General features: G+C 41.4%; 1 long non-coding RNA gene across 6 annotated transcripts in view; it reads right to left on the bottom strand.

The window, feature by feature from the left end:
• Positions 1-477: 477 nt before the first annotated feature.
• LOC126952486 (uncharacterized) overlaps positions 478-22,374 on the bottom strand; it is a 41,555-nt gene continuing 19,658 nt past the window's right edge. The window contains exons 3-8 of one of the 6 annotated variants that reach the window (XR_007724913.1): positions 20,570-20,731; positions 14,049-15,999; positions 10,967-12,005; positions 6,710-10,184; positions 5,674-5,799; positions 478-3,802 (exon numbers count right to left, since the gene is read on the bottom strand). This is a non-coding gene — a long non-coding RNA (uncharacterized LOC126952486). Of the gene's footprint in view, positions 3,803-5,673; positions 10,185-10,966; positions 12,006-14,048; positions 16,000-20,569; positions 20,732-22,374 lie in introns of all 6 variants that reach the window. The other 5 variants (XR_007724914.1, XR_007724912.1, XR_007724911.1 and 2 more) reach the window with 5 other exon arrangements.

The raw sequence follows: 22,374 nt of genomic DNA, 5'->3' as shown, positions 1-22,374 counted from the left end.
AAATATGCATGACTCCTCCTAGAGCTTATTAAATATATGTATTTGGCCATGCCACTCAGTTTAAATTACTATTTCCTTTACCTCTCCCTTGAAGTGTCTGTTTCTGACTTCTGGCTGGAGGTTATGCTTCCTAGCCTGTCAGGACTATGCTGCAGGCTGCAACCCTTTACAGGAAATAAATCTCTCACAGGGTGCAGTGGCTCATGCCTATAATCAAAGCACTTTGGGAAGCCGAGGCGGGTGGATCACCTGAGACCAAGAGATCAAGATCATCCTGGCCAACATGGTGAAACCCTGTCTCTAACAAAAATACAAAAGTTAGTTGGGCATGGTGGTGCATGCCTGTAGTCCCAGCTACTTGAAAGGATGAGGCAGGATAATCGCTTGAACCTGGGAGGTGCAGCTTGCAGTGAGCCAAGATCACTCCACTGCACTCCAGCCTTGGCAACAAGAGTGAAACTCCGACTCAAAAAAAAAAAAAATAATGAAATCTCTCCTTTCCGAATTTATGAAGCTCATCATTCTCCAGTTGACAGCATTAAAAAGTTCAAAAAGACCTTCCATACTCTCCCACAGAAGCCCTAGAAATCTCCATTTTGTTAATCATTTTAGATGCCTGAGAACTTGTAATCCAATGAGTAGAAATGTTAGTACCCCATTTATGGTTGTCATCCTGCCAGTTCTCAGGAGTTTGTATAAGTCTAAATCTGCAAGGGTCTCATCCCATAAGGACCCTTGTCTCTTTCTTTGTTACCTTTGCCCACTGGCTCTGGCAACAGGGGTCTTTCTTTCTCCTTGGCTATCTTTGGATATGGGGGCTCCATCTTCTGTGCCACCTTAGGGAATGCCTTTTGCATGCAGGGCTAAGTCATTAAAAAGCCTACAGTTTGAATAACATTTTGAGTGAGTACTCTCTGAAGGTGGGTTGGAATCTCAGGCTTCTTTGTCTGAAAGGTAAATCTTGGGCTAGAAGTTTCTTATCCTAGCTTTGGTTTTGAGGCCTCTATGTTCTCCTCTTGGGTTGGAAGTTATTCCTGGCTTTTTGTTTCATGGTGTCTCTGTGATCTTGATCTTGCTCCTTTCATGGGAACTTCTCAGTTGACTAAATTCTCCCTTCTCAAACCTCTGCTGTGTGTTCCACCAATATGGAACTAATTCTGTCTACTTCCTTTCCTGTTTGCATGACTTTACTAAGAATTATTTAGAACTTTAATAGTTCTTTTGAGAAAATTTTGATCTTCCAAATTGCCTCCTTTAGACCTTTCCTTTCCTAATTGAGTCTCTCAACTCCCTATAATCACTGAAACTTTAGGAACCCCACTCCATGCCTTGGAGGCTCTCAATGTGCTCAAGGATCTGCAAAAGCAAACACCTGAGGCTGAAAAATAAAATAGAAAAAATAAAATTTAATTATCAGCTTCATAAGATTATATGTCAAAAGAAAATCTTGAAAATCTTAAAAATCTCCAAAAACATTGGTGATAAAAAGCTTTAGCCCTCATATGAAGAAGATAATAACTTGTTCCATTTTCCAGCAACACAGTTATAATACAAACATAAAATGGGGTAAAGACAAAAACCAAGTCTTCTATATAAACTAGTAAATTTTTTATTATTGTCATCACATTAGTCAGGGTTCCCCAGAAAGGCACAATCTGTAGGATATATATAGATAGACAGATAAGAGAAGGTTCACATAATTATGAAGGCTGAGAAAGTCCATGATAGGCTGTCTCCAAGTTGGGGAACCAGGAAAGCTGGTAGCATTGCTCAGTCCATGTCCAAAGGACTCAGAATCAGTTAAGCCAATGGTGTAACTCTCGTTCTGAGGCCAAAGGCCTGAGACCCTGAAGTTCTGATGTCAAAGGCAAGAGAAAGATGTTTCCATTTCAGAAGGAGATAATTCACCTTTCCTCTTCCTTTTTGTTCTATCTGGGCTCTCAAGCAATTGGATGGTGCCTGTATTCGTCTGTTTTTATACTGCTATGAAGAAGTACCTGACTCTGAGCAATTTACAAAGAACAAAGAGGTTTAATGGACTGACAGTTCCACATGGCTGGAGGGGCCTCACAATCATGATGGAAGGGGAAGCAAAGATGTCTTTCTTCACATGGCAGCAGCAAGAAGTGCTAAGCCAAAGGGGAAAAGCCCCTTATAAAATCATTATACCATGAGAACTCACTCACTATCATGAGAACAGCATGGCAGTAACCACCACCATGATTCAGTCGTCCCCAACCGGGTCCCTCCCACAACATGTAAGGATTATAGGAGCTAAAATTCAAGATGAGATCTGGGTGGGGACACAGTCAAATCGTATCAGTGCCCATCCACATTGGGTCAGAGTGGATCTTCCTTATCTCAGTGTCTTCCAGAAACACCTTCACACTCATGCCTAGAAACTGTGCTTTACCAGCTATGTTAGTATCTCTTAATCCAATCCAGCAGACATCTAAAATTAACCGTCAGAATATTTATGCCTGATTCGTGACTAAAATTTCAGGATGAAAGCTATGAGATCTCTATTTGTGTTTGTATGTCTATTAATGTATGTTCTGTATGTGATTTTTCTTAACTCTGGATAGCACCACAAAATTCATTTATAAAATCCTCTAAAAGTGTTCTATTCTAACTTGGCTTGGAAAAAAAATCATTGATAAATAAATATTCCCCAAACTCCTAGAAATATAAGAACCGATCCAAATGTTTTTCAAGTTAACATGATTTGGATACAACTTAGTTAAATAAGATAAATTTAATATTTTTTGTGTAATAAAACAACTATGTCTTCAGAGGAGTTACCACTATTAAATATAAAACAAACAAGTTTTTTTTTGTTTTTTTTTTTTTGTTTTTTTGAGATGTAATCTCTCTCTGTCACCCAGGCTGGGGTACAGTGGTGCGATCTCGGCTCACTGCAAGTTCCGCCTCCTGGGTTCAGGCCATTCTCCTGCCTCAGCCTCCCAAGTAACCAGGACTACAGGCACCTGCCACCGTGCCCAGCTAATTTTTTTTTTTTTTTTTTTTGTATTTTTAGTAGAGACAGGGTTCCACAGTCTTAGCCAGGAAGGTCTTGATCTCCTGACCTCATGATCCACCCTCCTCAGCCTCCCAAAGTGCTGGGATTACAGGTGTGAGTCCACATGCCCGGCCAACAAACAAGTTTCTATTCTGCTTGAGTGCTTACCAGAAGCTAATATTATACTTACTAGATAATTAGAATCAAATCTATAAGCGTAAAGATTTTAAGTTGTCATTCTTATGAAAAACATTATTTCCTTTTTTTTATGGTGAAAACATATACATCTATTTAGAATCAGCCAGCTGGAATCAGTTTAGATGATCCCAAGTTTTTTGGCAACATCCAAAGCATCCTAATCAGGAGCCAGTCGAACATATTCCTACTTCTCTCTGTCAGGCCGAATCAGGATGTTGACCGTGGCCACATCCACGTCCCAGAGCTTCTTCACAGTCTGTTTGATCCGGTGCTTGTTGGCTTTAACATCGACAGTGAACACAAGCATATTGTTGTCTTCTATCTTCTTCATGGCTGACTCAGTGGTCAGTGGAAACTTGATGATAGCATGGTGGTCAAGCTTGTTTCTCTGGGGGACGCTCTTCCCAGGATATCTGGGCTGCCTCCAGAGTCGCAGTGTCTGGGGATATTGGAAGGTGGGTGAGGTACAGATCTTTTCTTGGGGGGGCTGTGGATACATTTCAACCCTGCTTTCTTGGCCTTTAAAGCCTTTGCTTTGGCTTCAGCTTTAGGAGGGGCAGGAGCTTCTTTCGTTTTTGGTGCCATCTTGTGAAAAGCGAAAAACATTATTTCAATAATAAGTTTTTTACAGTAAATCTGCCTAATAGTAGTTTACAAAATACTTTTGGTAATTTTTAACCTTAAAGTTAAGCTAAGTAAAATATTTCCATTAAATATCTACATCATTTATAAATAAGATATAATACTAAAACATTAATTACTGAACATAAGTAATTCAGGTTTATATACTTTTGGCTTCTTATTTTTACAGAGAAACTAGAATTTTGGCCTGTTAATAAACATGTTTTTGCCTATCACATTGAGAAATTGAGACGGAGCGACACTCAGTCTCAAAAAAAAAAAAAAAAAGAAAAGAAAAAGAAATCTCTTTCTCTTAAGCTAACTCTTGTTTTTTTGAGATGGAGTCTCGCTCTGTCGCCCAGGCTGGAGGGCTCACTGCAAGCTCCACCTCCCAGGTTCACGCCATTCTCCTGCCTCAGCCTCCCGAGTAGCTGGGACTACAGGCGCCCGCCACCATGCCGGCTAATTTCTTTTATTTTTTAGTAGAGACGGGGTTTCATCATGTTAGCCAGGATGGTCTTGATCTCCTGACCTCGTGATCCGCCTATCTCGGACTCCCAAAGTGCTGGGATTACAGGCGTGAGCCACCGCACCTGGCCACTCTTAAGCTAACTCTAACTCACAACAATTTTAGTAGATTATGCTTTTGTAAACAGAAATGGAGCATTTATCTTTTTTTCCCCACCTGATTTCTCTAGAATTTTGAAATTCTTACTGAATACTCTTACTTTCATGACAATATAGTTGTTAGCAAAAGTCCAGTAAGAATCTGTTCACCTTGTAACAGGACATAATTGGAAAGTTTGGTTATATTATCAAGGCTTTTACTGAAATATCATATTTAGGAAGTGTACCTCAGACTAGTTATGACTAGCAATTGTAAGGAACTAAGGTTGAATTTTATGGAGTCAATGCTTACAAAGCACTCTGAGAAAAGCTAGTCTGATACCTAGATTATGGGGTTCATAGCCTTACAGATTAGTAAGGAAGGACATTTCCTTGTAGGCCCAGGAATTTGGGGCTATTTTGAGGGCCTCAAGCAGAGAGGAATTCACACAAAGCTATAAGGACTGCAGCTGAAATTTGATAGTATGTTCTTGGCTTGGCTTTTAGCCTCAATAAGGTCTTTAAAAGTCCAATCTGAGATTCTGTATGAAAATTTGCAGCAAGGAAGCTTGAAAGCACCTATGTGGTCAACTCTTGTTCTTGCTGCATTTACATAAATGATCAGGCAAAATCTAACAAGGCTAGACTTATTTTTGAAACAAGAATAATCTTACTTTGATTATCTATGATCAAAAATGATGGTTACTACGGAGATAAATTTTATATTTCAATGGAAAACTATAAGTTGGATGGGCGTGGTGGCACATGCCTATAATTCCAGCACTTTGGGAGGCCAGGAGTTCAAGATCAGCCTAGGCAACATGGTGAAACCTCGTGTCTACTAAAAACAGAAAAATTAGATGGGCATGATGGCATGTGCCTGTAGTCCCAGCTAATCAGGAGGCTGAGGAGGGAGGATCGCTTGCACGTAGGAGGTAGAGGTTGCAGTGAGCTGAGATTGCACCTTTGCACTCCAGCCTGGGAAACAGAGCCAGACCCTGTCTCAAAAAAATCTTTTTTGAGGAAAACTATATGTAACGTAAATGATGAGTAGATAGGTGCAGCAAACCAACATGGCACATGTATACCTATGTAACAAACCTGCACGTTGTGCACATGTACCCTAGAACTTAAAGTATAATAAAAAATTTAAATAAATAAAAGGAAATCTATAGCCTTTGTGGGTTATCAGATTCTAGTCTAGTTTCTTGTCTTTGGGCTAGTTTTACCTGTTTGTAAACTGGATCCTGCCATCTGATGAATTTTGTCCTACAATGATACTTGTGGAATAAGAAGCCAAATATTGTCTCTCCTATTAATGTATCTATTGTCAGTTAATTTGAAGGTCTCCAACCCTGGAACAAAGTTAGAAGAGGAAGGTTTTGCTCCCCAAATGCATAACCAAATTGTGGTACATTCATGCAATGGAATACTATTTAGCCGTAGAAAGGAACAAGCTACCAACTCACACAAAGACATTAGTGAATCTTGCATGCACATTGCTAAGTGGAAGAAGACAGTCTGAGGAGAATATACACAGTGTGACTTCATTTAATGAGATTCTGGAGAAGGCAAACTACACAGATGGGAAGCCATTGGTTCCATGGAGTGGGGGTTTGAAGCATTCCATATGATACTTTAATAGTGGGTACCTGCCACTATGCATTTGTCAAAACACGCAGAATTTTACAGCCAAACAGGTAAGCCAAACTCTATTCAAATTAAATAAAATTATTCAGGATGTGGAGTATCACAACACAGAATACATCATGTGAAAAAGAAATTAACTATGCTACAAATTACTATGGTTTGGATGTGGTTTGTCCCTGCAAAAACTCGTGTTGAAATTTGACCCCCAGTGTGGCAGTGTGGGGCAGTGGGGCCCAGTGAAAGGTGTTTGGGTCATGAGGACGGAATCCTCGTGAATAGGTTAATGTCCTCCATGGGGATGAGTGAGTTCTGCTCTCACAGGAATGGATTAATTCCTGCAGGAGTAGGAGTTAACAAGAGTCTGGGCTCCTTGGCTTCCCTCCTGCTGTCGCTCTTGCTATGTGATCTCTGGTGCACCCCTTGCTCCCCTTCCACTTTCCACCATGAGGTGAAAAAGACTGAGGCCCCACCAGATGCAACTGCCTAATCTCGGACATTCCAGCCACCAGTATTGTGAGCCAAATGGACCTTTTTTACTTATAAATTACCCAGCCTCAGGTATTCTGTTACAGAAGCACAAAGTGGACTAAGACACAAATGTATGAAAAAACTTACTGAAGGTGTAGGGAAAATGGTGTTGACCTAAGTCACTTCAAAAATGAATAGACTCTGTAGGCTGAAGGCAAATGAACTACACTTCATCACTGGATTCCATTTTATAAAGTTCTTTCCAACAGGAGTAATTGTGAACAATTGTAAAACCACAGTATCCTTATCTGGAATAAAACAATGACTTACATAACTTGCAGATGGTAGGAACCAGGTCTCTCACTGTTGAAGTGGGAGATTACAAATTAGCAAGGGGAGAAGGCTAGAATGATTCATATGATAGTAGATCAGAGGTGGAGACATCAACATAAACTTACATTTGGTTTAATATAGATACATACAGTTCCACACAGAAACCTTTATAATTAGGGGTGTATAGGTCTGTTAGATGCACACGTATACTTCCTAGCATTGCTAAGGAGGGACAAGATATAATGTGCTCATTCAGCAGTCAGATGTAAGTTTTCCTACCATTCTCAAAGGAATCAGGCTCTTTGAAGAAATGTCTGGTACTAGAACTGGGACAGTAAATATATGAGCCAGATAATCTTGAAGTATCAGAAAGTAAATATGTACAAAAAAAATTAAAATATGTAATAAAAATAAATAAAAATTAATTCTTTTATTGAAAGAAAAATAGGAGCCAATAAAAAGAGCTACCCATGACTAACACAGGAATGAATTGTGCAACATAATGCTGTAGTGCTGAATAGTATCTAAAGCTTTAGGTAATTATCTAGGTGTCTGTGTTTATATACATAGGTGAATAAGCAAATGGAGTTGAATAGAAATCACCTTTGCAAAAGAATTCCAAATAATTGAGGTAGACAGTCAGCCGTCAAGAAGGTGGAGCTCCTCACTCTGTAAGTGTGGGCTCCGCATAGTGACTTGTTCCGAAAGAACACGTGCAGTATGGACAAGGAGGAAAAATAACATCACAGTGGAGAAACCTGACAAACTAGCTCTGCCGAACAATCCAAGTGAACATCAAAGGCGACAGTTCACCATGAGAAAATGAAGTGACAAGAGTAGCACTTCACCTCTGTGATCTACTTCTTCCAGACCCAGAACCCCAGTCTAATTATAAGAAAAATTCCATGTTTAATTACAATGGGGGACATTCTACAAAATTCCTGACCAATCCTCCTCAATACTGTCAAGGTCATCATGAGATGGAAAGCCAGACACGCTGTCACATCCAGGAGCCACCTACGTGATGACTACATGTCATGCGGGATCCTGGATAGGTCAGGGTAAGATGGAACTAAGGGAATCCAAATGAAATATGAATTTTAGTTAATAATAGTCTATCAGTATTTGTTCATTAACTGTGACACATTATGTAAGATATTAATAAGCCATGTGAGACACACTGACAGAAGATGTTAATAAGAGAAGAAAGTAGGTTGACGCTACAGTGGAAATCTCTGCAATTTTTCTTTTTTGCAATTTCTGTGTAAGTCAAAAACTGCTATAAAATATAGCTGTATTTGAAACATTGTTATATTTTTCTAACACTTCCTTGTTTAATTATTTATACCATGAACTGCTAGTAATTGACACTGTTAACTAGTCCTGTTTTTTAAATAAGAGCATTTATGACACAAAAAAATTAAACAATACAGACTGATATATAAATCAAAATAAACGTTCTTTACATGTTTTCTGTTACAGTGGTAACACATATGTGTAAACTTATTTATCATATTTTTTTCTTGTGCTGTGGTTGTATCCTGGGTTCATTCTCTAAAATGCTGTTCACTTTAGACCAGGAAAAAAAATAACCTACCAGACTCTGTTTCAATTCATTACAAAATATTTTCAAAAGAGTGACTTTGTAAAAATATGTTCCAATGGCAAATTGATTCACTGTGACTGGATCACTTCTTCCAAAGACTTCTTGTCTTTATTTTGTTCCATGCCTACTTTTTAGCCATAATACAACAGAATCAAATATTGGCCACTGGGAAAAAAATATTCAAAGAAAGAAAGAATGTGAACAGAACTTGTGACCATGAATATTCAATGTTTTACCACAAAGATTTCTAAAACAGAAGCGTGTAAAAGGATATTAAAAGTCAATTTCCTCAATGAGGCTTTGCAGAAAATGGGGAAACTAGAGAAAAAAAATGAAAGGACATTCTACGGGTGATTTTAGATGTTACTATGCTTTACGGAAAAAAAATACTTTACCTTTTAAAGAATCACAAAGAAGTATTAGAAACCAAAACTCTGGAATGTTTCCAAATTTAGTTGAACCTCTATGTTGTTATGTCTATAGAGCTAGTCATGAAGTTGATGATTTTTTAAAAATCTGTGCCTTGTGTAATAAAATACCCAATGAATACTTAATGCTCATAGGAAAACATGTTAGACCTTGTGAAAGGAAAATCAACCTTGGGGACCCAAAATCACTAAGCTAAAGGGAAAAGTCAAGCTGGGGCTGCTGAGGGCAAACCCGCCTCCCATTCTGTCCAAAGTCACCCGTCTGCTCACCAAGAGAAACGTGTATCTGAGTGCCTCATCGGGAGAGGGTAACCGGCAACTCAAAAGAATGAAACTATTTGTGTCTTACCTACCTATGACCTGGAGGCTCCCTGTCTGGCCTTCTCTTCAAGTTGTCTCACCTTCCTGGACTGAACCAAGGTACATCTTTCACATATTGATCGATGTCTCACGTCTCCCTAAAGTGTGTAAAACCAAGCTGGGCCCCGACCACCTTGGGCCTGTGTTGTCGGGACCTCCTGCAGAGGCATCAGGGGCGCATCCTCAAACTTGGAAAAATAAACTTTCTAAAAAATCTGAGACCTGTCTCAGACTTTCACGGTTCACACCTGTAATGTAGGATGTCAATGTTTATGAAACAGATATTATTCTATCTACTATTAAAATATGCCGCCAATTAACCTTAGACTTTCTCAACAAAATAAAAAATGTTGATGAGGTACAAATAATATATTTAAACTTAAATAATGTTGCAAGTTTTAATATGCCTACTCTTCAATTTTTCAATACCATTTTTACTACTTTAACACTGTAAGAAAAATGAGTAATGAAAGCATGAATAAAAGTGTTTACAGGGGGTGCACATGTTTCCTCCAGCCTCCACCCATCCCCAGCTTTCATCCCAACTGTCCTGAGGTGGCTCTAAGCATTGCTCCTTTCTCTGTACCAAGATCTCCCCGCTGAAGCAAACCCAAATCTTACCATATGTTATGACACGCTGTGATGATGAGCAACCAAAGCCTCGAGGAAGGGATGCTTTTGTAAAACAAGACTTGCAGGATATAACGTGTGAAGTAAAGCCCATGGCAGAGCTCCCTTTAGCACCCAGGGAGCAGACAGGAAGCTTTTGCCTCACGTTCCTCACTGGCCCACAGCCACATCTCCCCAGGTCAGTCTTGAGGACAATGAAACTCTAGTCTTCACTGTGGACACACTACCAGGTGCTCCAAAGCCATGGCCTCTTCTCTGGTGGGTCCTGAGGAGAACAAATCTCTGGTTCTAATCCTAACCCCAATCCTGTCTCTAGACTTTGACCCTAACCCTAAACCCTGATCCCTACCCTGGTCCCTAATTCTGACCCTGACTTTGACCCTGACTCTGATCTTGACCCTGACCATGACCCCACCTCTAACCATACTTCTGGCCCATTCCAACCCACCTGCTTAAAGTTTTGCAAGACCATATAGCTTTTTTTTTTTTTTTTTTTTTTTTTTTTTTTTTTTTTTTTTTTTTTTTTTTTTTGTGCCAGTGGAGGTGAGAAGAAATAACATGTGACTTTTTCAGGAAAAATCTCTAATAACAGAGTTCTATTCAACATGCTCTTTTCTCTTTTCTATAGCAATAATTTTAGCAATATTAATAGCTTCAAAAACTAACTTAGCTATTAGGTTTTTAAAAATGTCTTTCGTCTTCCAGTTTGTAAGCCACACTGATCAGGACTACAGAGTTGAATTATTAGAAGTGATAAAAGAAAGATAATGCTTATCTTTTGAAAACATGAATTACCTGTTTAATGGGCACAAACAAGTTTTGTTCTATTCATCAGGTAATACACAAAACTTTACACAAAAAGTGAGGGTCAGGGAATGCAGAGAACACACAACTGACTTCATGGCAGGAAGATTCTTAGTGCTAATTCAATGTTACAACTTATTAGCCACAAAATATAATTGTATTTGAAATTTTTATGGTGGACACTAACCATCATTACGGACACAGGATGGCCATTAACCAATGAGAAAAGATGGTTTTATCTACCTTTGGTCTTTGATGATGGTGACGTAAAGATGGGGTTTTGGTGTGGATGTCCTTTCTGTTTGTTAGTTTTCCTTCTAACAGTCAGGATCCTCAGCTGCAGGTCTGTTGGAGTTTGCTGGAGGTCCACTCCAGACCCTGTTTGCCTGGGTATCAGCCACAGAGGCTGCAGAATGGTGAATATTGCTGAACAGCAAATGTTGCTGCCTGGTTGTCCCTCTGGAAGTTTCATCTCAGAGGGGCACCTGGCTGTGTGAGGAGTCAGTCGGCCCCTACTGGGGGGTGCCTCCCAGTTAGGCTTCTCGGGGGTCAGGGACCCACTCGAGGAAGCAGTCTGTCCGTTCTCAGATCTCAAACTCCGTGCTGGGAGAACCACTACTCTCCTCAAAGCTGTCAGACAGGGACATTTAAATCTGCAGAGGTTTGTGCACACTTTTGTTTGGCTATGCTCTGTCCCCAGAGGTGGAGTCTACAGAGGCAGACAGGCCTCCTTGAGCTGCGGTGGGCTCTACCCTGTTAGAGCTTCCCCATCACTTTGTTTATCTGCTCAAGCCTCAGCAATGGCGGGCACCCCTCCCCCAGCCTCGCTGCTGCCTTGCAGTTAGATCTCAGACTGCTGTGCTAGCAATGAGCGAAGCTCCGTGGGCATGGAATCCTCCAAGATAGGTGCAGGATATAATCTCCTAGTGTGCAGTTTGCTAAGATCCTTGGAAAAGCACAGTATTAGGGTGGGAGTGACCCGAATTTCCAGGTGTTGTGTGTCAGGGATTCCCTTGGCTAGGAAAAGGAATTCCCTTACCCCTTGCACTACCTGGGTAAGGCAACACGTCACCCTGCTTCGGCTCTTGCTCGGTGGGCTGCACCCACTGTCCAGCACCCACTGTCAAATGCGCCCCAGCGAGATGAACCCGGTACCTCAGTTGGAAATGCAGAAATCACCTGTCTTCTGTGTCACTCACGCTGGGAGTTGTAGCCTGGAGCTGTTCCTAATCGGCCATATTGAAACCACCCAGCTTTAGCTTCTTTCCAGGTAATGCTGCATCTGCATTTGAGACCAGAGGCATTAACATGGGTTAAATTGTGAAACTGTCTAGCATTAGATATGGCAGTAGCAACTAGGTGATCAGCCATTTGATTCCCTGCAGTCAAAGGTCCTAGAACCCGAACCCGAACCCTAACCTGAATCCAAACCCAAACCTGAACCCTAACCAGAACTCTAGCCCTAGCCCTAACCCAAACCCGAACCTGAACCCGAACCCTAACCCGAACCCTAACCCAAACCCAAACCCAAACACGAACCCTAACCCTAATGCTTAACCCTAATCCTAACCCTAACCCTCGCCCCTAACTGTAACCCTAACCCTCACCGTAACCCTCACCCTCACCCTCATCCTAACCCTCACCCTCACCCTAACCCTCACCCACACCCTCACCCCTAACCCTCAACCTCACCATCACCCTAACCATCACCCTAGCCCTTGCCCTTGCCTAGCCCTGACCCTAACCCTCGCCCTGACCCTGACCCTCGCCCTGACCCTAACCCTCACCAAGACCCTCACCCTCACCCTCACCGTAGCCGTTACCCTGACCATAACCTGAGCCCCAGCCGTTACCATGACCCTGACCCGAGCCCCAGCCATAACCCTGACCCTGACCCAAGCCCCAGCCCTAACCCTGACCCTGACCCAAGCCCTAACCGTAACCCTGACCAGAGCCCTAGCCGTAACCCTAAACTGTAACCTTGACCCTAACCCGAGCCATAACCTTAAACCCTAATCATAACACTAATCCCAACTCCAACCCTAAACCGTAACCCTGACCCTATCTCTAACTCTAGCTGTAACCCTAAATTGTAACCCTGACCATAACCCTAGCCCTAGTCATAACCCTAAACCCTAACCATAACCCTAATCCCAACTCCAACCCTAATCCTAACCCCAAATCTAACCTTAACCCCAATCGTAACCCCAACCCCTAACTGTAACCACTAACCCTGAGCAACCCTAACCATATGCTAGTGGCTACATTTGTGTTGATTATGTCAGTGTTCATTATTGTGAGCACTGTATTGGGTTGCAGCTTGCATGGGGAGTGAGGATTTAAAACATTTTTGTTTTTAGGTAGTGTGCCAGCATTACAGATGTTTGGTACATGAGTACTGCAGGTGTTGTATTCGTATTTCAGATGGCATGACTGCATTATGAAGAATGCCTTTGTGTTCTGAGGCTGCAGTATGGACCTTGCACTGCAGCCATCTCGCCTTGGGTGGGGAGAACCTCAGCGCATAGGATTTAGAGGGTCTTTTGGTTTCCAGTTTTCCACACCGAGCCCTTCAAACTAGTCTGTGACCCTCAAGATTCAGGGCTGCAAACAGGAAGGATTTCGCTCACCGTGGATTTGGTCCTGAGTTGTCCCAAAGCGAGATAGTGCCTCCAAGGTCTGTGCTGAGGAGAAAGCAGCCCTGCCCTTACAGTGTCCTCTGCGTCTGTGCTGGGGAGAACACTGCTCTGCCTTTGCAGTGCCCCCGGGTCTGTTCTGAGCAGAATGCAGCTCTGCCTTCGTGGTAACCCCTGGGTCTGTGCTGCTCAGAACGCAGCTCTGCCCTCACAGTGTCCCCCAGTCTGTGGTGAGCAGAATGCAGCTCCACCTTCGTGGTGCCCTCTGGGTCTGTGCTGAGAAGAATGTAGTTCCGCCCTCACATAGGCTATGCACGGCTCTGGGAGGCAGGCAGGTGGCAGAACCTCAGGAATCTGAAAAGGCTAACTCAGGCACCCCCTGTTGGCAGCCGAGCACTGCAGGGCCTGCTTGCTCATGGTGCTGTGCCCATGTGCCACCTGTTGGTGACTAGGACAACTGTAGGACCCTCTTGCTCACAGTGTAGTGGCAGCATGCCCCCTGCTGGCAACGAGGGCACAGCAGGGTCCCCTTTCTCATGGTGTGGTGTCCGTGCGCCCCCCTGCTGGCAGCTGGGGACACTGCCTGGCCCTCTTGCTTGCCGTGTAGTGGTGGCACACCACCTGTAGGCATCTGGGGGACTATGCAGGACCCTCTTGCTCCAGGTGTGAGGCTAGTGCCCCCTACTAACCTCTTTCTGCACCACTTAAAGTCGGAGCACCAGTAATTCAGCGCCATCAGTTTGGGAAATTCAAACTCAAAAGGAGCTATCGCTGGAGAGAGCTGATGTCCCAGTTCTTGTCTAACTTGGAAGAAAGATTTTCACCAGGAGGCAGTACAAAGATGACAGATAACTTCATTGAAAATAAATACAGTGTAAACAGCTTATTGTAGAAAAAAATAGGTAGGACCCAAGGGAAGAGTGGGCTGATTGTGCAGGAAAACAGGCCAAGTGTCCTGTGCAGGAAATTTTAATTTGGGTTTCTTCACATTCATGCCTCTGTCTCAAGTCTCCACCTGTTTTCTTTGTCTGGTTTTCCTGCTCCTGCCTTAGATCCCTAACTTTCCCCACTTGGGCTTGTGGGACCCCCTCACTGTTGGTTGGGGCACATGTGCGGTGATCAATCCAAATCCACTCTGGGACTGGGCTCCTTCCTGCCATCTCAGGAAGGTCTCATGGTGGTCACGTCTGTACCTACTGCACCTGCCTATCTCTTTTGAATGTCCTCTGCCTTAATCTGTACTTATGGTGCCAAGTTTCTCTTAAGAATGCTCCCTTCGTCCTACTTATCGGCATGTAGCCAGCAATATTCTTTTTTTTTTTTTTTTTTTTTTTTTTTTTTGAGATGGAGTCTTGCTCTGTCACCCAGGCTGGAGTGCAGTGGTGCAATCTCAGCTCACTGCAAGCTCCATCTCCTAGGTTCACACCATTCTCCTGCCTCAGCCTCCCGAGTAGCTGGGACTACGGGTGCCCGCCACCACGTTCGGCTAATTTTTTGTATTTTTAGTAGAGACGTGGTTTCACCGTGTTATCCAGGATGGACTCAATCTCCTGACCTCGTGATCCGCCTGCCTCTCGGCCTCCCAAAGTGCTGGGATTACAGTCGAGAGCGACTGCACCTGGCTTACAATTTCTGGAAGAAAACATAGAAGAAAAGCTATGTGTCTTTGGGTTTGGTAATGAATCTTAACAAACGACACAAAAAGTCGATACACATAGAAGAAATAATAATGTGGATTTTTTAATATTAAAAGTTTACACCCTGGAAAAGATCTTATTAAGAGAATAAAAAAAAACAAGCCACATACTGAAAGACAATATTTGCAAAATTCAAATCTGAGAATTTGTATTCAAAATATGCAAAAAAAAAAACCCCTTAAAACTAAACAATAAGTTAAACAGCCCAATTAAAAATGTACACAGATCTGAACAGACACCTCACCAAAGAAGATCTACAGATGGCAAGTAAACATACAAAAAGATGCTCAACATAGTAGAGAACTGAAAACCACAATGAGATAGCACAGCTGGTATATATCTGTTAGAATTGCTAAACTCTAAAAAAATGACAAATTGCTGGAGGAAAGACAAGAACTCTTCATTGCTGGTGGAACACAGTGTAGAAGACCATAATATGCCACCTCAAAATATAATGGTAGGAATCCAGAATATGCCAACCCAAAATATGTCTCTTTGGCTTAATAATTATTCCAAGATGATTATTTTGAAAAAATGCTATGAAAGAAGTTCTGAAAACAGAGTAGAAGTTACTCTTGTGTAAGGAAAATTAACATCTATAAAGGAAATCCCCATTTAAAAGCTACCTATCTCTCTTTCCACCAAGAAGAGAAGGATAACTAAATCACTGAAGAGTCTTATCAACAGAGAATGCACGCACTTAAGTCTGTATATCAAATTTTACCTACTGTCCTTTTGCTGGTTACCTTCCCATTACTGCACCTCAAATCTTCTTTAAGTTGAAGATAGTATTTACACTTGAATTGAAAGCCAATTGTTGGAGATTTACTCATTTTTCCCTGAGTGTCTCCCATGTATCCATAAGGTATACATGTTTTCAGACTTTTCCACATTTTTCTCTTTTTAATCTGTCATTTGTTACAGAGGGTCCCATCTAAGAATTCTGAAAACAGAGAGAGAAAATTATTTTTCTTCCCCTATTACAAGTGGGGCAGTTTTTCCCAAAGCTCAACAAGTCTCACCTTACAATCCAAAAATCACATTCCTAAATACTTTAGCAAATACTTTGATGTTATTTCCAAACAAAAGGTACCATGCAATTATGTACAGAAACCCTATCCATAATGACCAAAGGGAAAAAAAGGAATCAGAAAGTCTTACAATAGATGACTGTGTGGGAACCCACTCAGACATCAAAAATTGTTATAAAGATTATTGGAATGAAAACATTTGAGATACTGAGGATAAAGGAACAAATCTTGCCAGAACTTACTTTATCAAATTAGAGCAGAGCTCCCAAAAAATACAGCTGCCATTAACATCATCCAAGGAGTTTCTTGCAAATTCAGCTGACATGAAGACAGCCTGATCATTCCCATTAGCATTGATAAATGAAAATGAAATCCTAACCTCCCAACTGACTGAACAGATCCATGGTTCAATTATCTCCCCCCAGGTCCCTCCCATGACACATGGGGATTATAGGAACTACAATTCGAGATGAGATTTGGATTGAGACACGACCAAACCATATCATTCCACCCTGGCCCCTCCCAAATGTCATGTGCTCACATTTCAAAACAGAATCATACCCTTCCAACAGTCCCCCAAAGTCTTAACTCATTACAGCATTAACTCAAAAATTCAAGCCCAAAGTCTTGTCTGAGACAAGGCAAGTCCCTTCTGCCTATGAGCCTGTAAAATCAAAAGCAACTTAGTTACTACTTAGATAAAATGGTGGTACAGACATTGGATAAATACACACATTCCAAATTGGAGAAATTGGCCAAAAAAAGGAGCTACAGGCCCCATGCAAGTCTCAAATCCAATAGGGCAGTCTTTAAGCTCAAAGGTCCAAAATGATGTCCTTTTACTCCATGTGTCACATCCAGGTCATGTTGATGCAAGAGGTGGGCTCCCATGGCCTTAGGCAGTTCTGCCCCTGTGACTTTGCAGGGTACAGCTCCTCTCCCAATTGCTTTCATGGGCTAGCATTGAGTGTCTGTGGCTTTCCCAGGCACACAATGCAAGCTGTCAGTGGATCTACCATCCTGGGGTCTGGAGGACAGTGGCCCTCTCCTCACAGCTCCATTAGGCAGTACCCCAGTGGGGACTCTATGTGGGGGCTCCAACCTGACATTTCCCTTCCACACTGCCATAGCAGAGGTTCTCCATGAGGGCTCTGGCCCAGCAGCAGACTTCTGCCTGGACATCCAGGCCTTTCCCTACATCCCCTGAAATTTAGGCAGAGGTTCCCAAACCTCAATTCTTGACTTCTGCACACTTACAGGCCCAATACCACGTGGAAGCTGCCAAGGCTTAGGGATTGCACTATCTGAAGCAACTACCTGAGCTGTATGTTGGCCCTTTTTACACATGGCTGGAGTGGCTGGGACACAGGGCACCAAGTGCCAAGGCTGTACACAGCAGGATGGCCCTGGCCCTGGCCCAGGAAACCACTTTTCTCTCCTAGGCCTCTAGGCCTATGATGGGAGAAGCTTGCTGTGAAGACCTGTGACATGATCTGGAGACATTTTCCCCATTGTTTTGGTGATTAACATTCAGCTACTTATTACTTATGCAAATTTCTGCAGCAGGCTTGAATTTCTCCCCAGAAAACAGGGTTTTCTTTTTTATCACATCATCAGGCTGCAAATTTCCCAAACTTTTAAGCTCTGCCTCCTCTTGAATGCTTTGCCACCGGATACCCTAAATCATCTGTCAAGTTCAGAGTTCCACAGATTTCTAGGGCAGGGACAAAATGCCCCCAGTCTCTTTGCATAGGAAGAGTGACCTTTACTCCAATTCCCAACAATTTCCTCATCTCCATCTGAGACAACCTCTACCTGGACTTTATTGTCCATATCACTGTCCGCATTTTGGTTAAAGCTATTCAACAAATCTCTAGGAAGTTCCAAATTTTCCCACATCTTCCTGTCTTCTGAGCTCTCCAAGTCTCTAGAAAGTTCCAAACTTTCCCACATTTCCATAACTTCTTTTGAGCTCTCCAAACTGTTCCAGCTTCTGCCTGTTACCCAGTTCCAAAGTTGCTTCCACATTTTGGGGTATCCTTATAACAGCACCCCACTCTCTGTGGTACCAATTTACTGTATTAGTTTGTATTGGGCTGCTATAAGGACACGCCCAAGACTGGGTAACTTATAAAGAAAAAAGGTTTAATTGACTCATAGTTCTGCAAGGCTTGGGAGGCCTCAGGAAACTTACAATCATGATGGAAGGGTAAGCAAACATGTCCTTCTTCACATGGCAGCATAAAGGAGAACTGCATAGGGAAGTTGGGGGAAAGCCCCCTATAAAACCATCAAATTGCATGAGAACTCACTCATGATCCCAAGAACATCATGGAGGTAACCACCCCCATGATTCAATAACCTCCCACTCTGTCCCTCCCACAACACATGGGGATTATGTGGACAATTCAAGATGAGACTTGCATGGGGATACAGCCAAAAAATATCAGGAGACATTAAAATTAAATGCGGCCAGGCGCTGTGGCTCAAGCCTGCAATCCTAGCACTTTGGGAGGCTGAGACGGGCGGATCACGAGGTCAGGAGATCGAGACCATCCTGGCTAACAGGGTGAAACCCCGTCTCTACTAAAAAATACAAAAAGCTAGCCCGGCGAGGTGGCGGGCACCTGTAGTCTCAGCTGCTCTGGAGGCTGAGGCAGGAGAATGGCATGAACCTGGGAGGCAGAGCTTGCACTGAGCTGAGATCCCGCCACTGCACTCCAGCCCGGGCGACAGAGCGAGACTCCGTCTCAAAAAAAAAAAAAAAAAAAAAAATTAAATGCAATGTGTTATCCTGTATGGGATCTTGGAACATTAAGTTAAAAAGGACATTAGTTAAAACTAAGGAAATCTGAATAAAGTATGAACTTCAGTTAATAATAATGTATTAGTAATGGCTTCTTAATTATAACAAATATACTATATTAATATTAGATGTTAATAATAAAGAAAAATGGCTATGGTGTATATGGGAACTCTGGGTGCAATCTTCACTTTTTTTTTTGTTTTTTGGAAATCTAAAACTTTTCTTTTCTTTTCTTTTCTTTGAGACAAAATCTCTCTCTATCACCCAGGCTGGAGTGTAGTAGCATGATCTCAGCTCACTGCAACCTCTGCCTCCCAGGTTCAAGTGATTCCCCTTCCTCAGCCTCCCAAGTAGCTGGCATTACAGGTGTGCACCACCATGCCTGGCTGATTTTTGTATTTGTAGTAGAGATGGGGTTTCACCATGTTGTCCAGGCTGGTCTTGAACTTCTGAAGTTCAGGGATCTGCCTGTCTCAGCCTCCTAAAACTTTCCTAAAATAAAATTTTATTGTAAAAAAGGGATCATAGAGGAATATTACGAGTAACTGTATGCTAACAAATTGGATAACCTAGATGAAATAGGCTCATTCCTAGAAAAAGACACAAACTACCAAAACTGACTCAAAAAGTAGAAAATCTGAATAAATGTATAACAAGAGATTGAATTAGTAATTTTTAAATTCTCACGAAGAAAAGTCCAGACTCAGGTGGTTTCACTGGTGAATTCTACAAAGTGTTCACAGAATCAAAATCAAACATTTACAAATTTTTCCAAATAATAAGAGGGAATGCTTCCCAATTTATCCTATGGGGTCAGTTTTCACCTGATATCAAAATCAGAAGAGGACATCACAGAAAAAGAAAACTACAGTACAATATCTGTTATGAATAGAGACACAAAAATTCTCAAGAAAATACTAGCAAACCAAATCTAGCAACATATAAAAAGGACCACACACCATGACCAGGGAGATTTATCACAGGAATTCAAGGTTGTTTTAACATTCCAAAATCAGTCAATGTAATAAACAATATTAAATGGACAAAAGCCGTATGATCATGTCAATAGATACAAAAAGAGTATTTGACAAAATATAACACCCTTTATGATGAAAAACACTCAACAAACTAGGAACAGAAAGAGACTTCCTCATCCTACGTAGAGAACATCTACGAAAACTCACAGTTAACATCATACTTAATGGTTAAAGACAATGATTTACCCCAAGATCAACAAGAAAACAAGAATGTCTATTTTCACATCATCTATTTAACACTGTACTATAGTTTTGACCCAGGACAGTTAGGCAAGAAAATAAATGACATGAGATTGTAATGAAAGAAGTTAAAGTATCTCTATTCACAGATAATATGCACTTATATGTAGAAAATCCTAAGGAATTCATAAAAATACCTTATCAGAGTTAATAAATGAGTTCAGCATGGTTTTAGTATACAATACCTGCACAGAAAAATAATTGTATTTCTAAACAGTAGCAATGAACAATTTAAAAGTTAAGAAAATTCCATTAACAACAGCATTACAAGTGATAAAATAGGAATAAACAAAATAAGTGAAAGATTTACACACTGAAAATTACAGAACATTGCTTAAAAAATAAAGAAGATCAAAATTAATGGAAAGACATTTCATCCTCATGGATTAGAAGACTTACTTTTTTCTTTTTTTTTTTTCAAATGAAGCATTTCTCTGTCATCCAGCCTGGAGTACAGTGGTGCAATCACAGCTCACTGCAGCCTCAACCTCCTTGTCTCAAATTATCTTTCTGCATCAGCCTGTTGAGTCTGGAACTACAGGCATGCGCCACCACACCTGGCTAATTAAACAAAAAAAAAATTGTAGAGATGGGGTCATTCCTATGTTACCCAGGCTGGTCTTGAACTCCTAGGTGTGAGCGATCCTCTTCTCTTGGCCTCCCAAAGTGTTGGGATTATAGGCAGGAGCCATAGCACCCAGCCAGAAAACTTAATATTGTTAAGACAATAATACTCCCCAAATCGATCTACAGATTCAATATGACCCCATCAGAATCTTAGCTGCATTTTCTGTAGTAATCAGCAACCTGATCCTAAATTGAAAGGACTCACTATACCCAAAATCTTGAAAATGAAAAACAGAGTTAGAGAACTAACACTTTCCAATTTCAAAACTTACACATAGTACTAACATATAGACGTATAAATGACCAGAGTAATAGAATTGAGAATCCAGAAAAAACCCTTGTATTTGTCATCAATTTATTTATTCATTCATTTTTTGAGACAGGGTCTTGCTCTGTCGCCTAGGCTAGAGTGCAGTGGCATGATCTTGGCTTACTGAAAGGTCCATCTCCTGGGCTCAAGCAATCTTCTCACCTCAGCCTCCCAAGTGGCTGGGACTACAGGTGCACACCACCACGTCTGGCCAATTTTTGTATTTTTTGTAGAGACAGGGCTTTGCCATATTGTCCAGGCTGGTCTCTAACTCCTGGACTCAAGCGATCCACCTGCCTCAGCCTCACAAAGTGCTGGGATTACAGGCATGGGCTACTGTACCTGGTAATCAATCTATTTTTGACAAGAATGTCAAGATAATCCAATGGGGAAAAAGTAGTCTTTTCAACAAATGGTGCTGGGACAACCGCATATCCACATGCAAAGCAATAAAGCTGGACTCCTACCTCATGCCATATATAAAAAGTAACTCACATTGGATTACAGACTAAATGTGAGCTAAACTTATAAAACTCTTAGACAAATACATAGAATTAAATTTTCATTACTGGAGTTAGGCAATACTTTCTTAAATATGATTCCAAAAGCATAAACAACAAAAGAAAAAATAGACAAATTTGTCTTCATTAAACTTAAAAACCTTTGTACTTCAAAGGACACCATGAAGAAAGTGAAAGATTAATCTAGAATGACAGAAAATATTTGCAAATCAGATGTCTGATAAGGGACTTGGTCCAGGCATATTAAAAGAAAACTCTTAAAACTCAATAATAAAAGACAATCCCATTAAGAAGTGGGCAAATAATTTGAATAGACATTCTCCAAAGAAGATGACCAAAAAACACATGAAAAGATGCTCCACCTCCTTAGTCACTAGGGAAATGCAAATCAAAAGCATAGGGGTTACTTCTTCAGACTCACCAGAATGGCTGCAATAAAAAAGATAACATGTTGATAAGAACGTGTAAGAATCTTAACCTTCACACATTTTTGGTAGGAATGTAAAATGGTGCAAATGATTTTGTCAACAGTCTGGCAGTTCCTCAAAATGTTAAATGTAGAGTTACCATATGACCCAGCAATTGAAGGCTAACTAGAAGCCATGTTCAGAAACATGAAAACCCCAAGGATAGCACCAGCAGGCACTCAGTGGAGACTCTGCTTTTGCTCCAGGCAAACAGGATGTTCCAAGGGACCAAGGGAGGCCAGCATCTGCTGTAAGCACACAACCCATTTAGAAGATGAA

This window comes from Macaca thibetana, chromosome 4 (assembly GCF_024542745.1).
Source record: "Macaca thibetana thibetana isolate TM-01 chromosome 4, ASM2454274v1, whole genome shotgun sequence".
In the NCBI taxonomy this organism is placed as follows: Eukaryota; Metazoa; Chordata; class Mammalia; order Primates; family Cercopithecidae; genus Macaca; species Macaca thibetana.
Note: the sequence above shows the minus strand (reverse complement) of the source record. Positions and strands in the feature narration are given on the sequence as shown.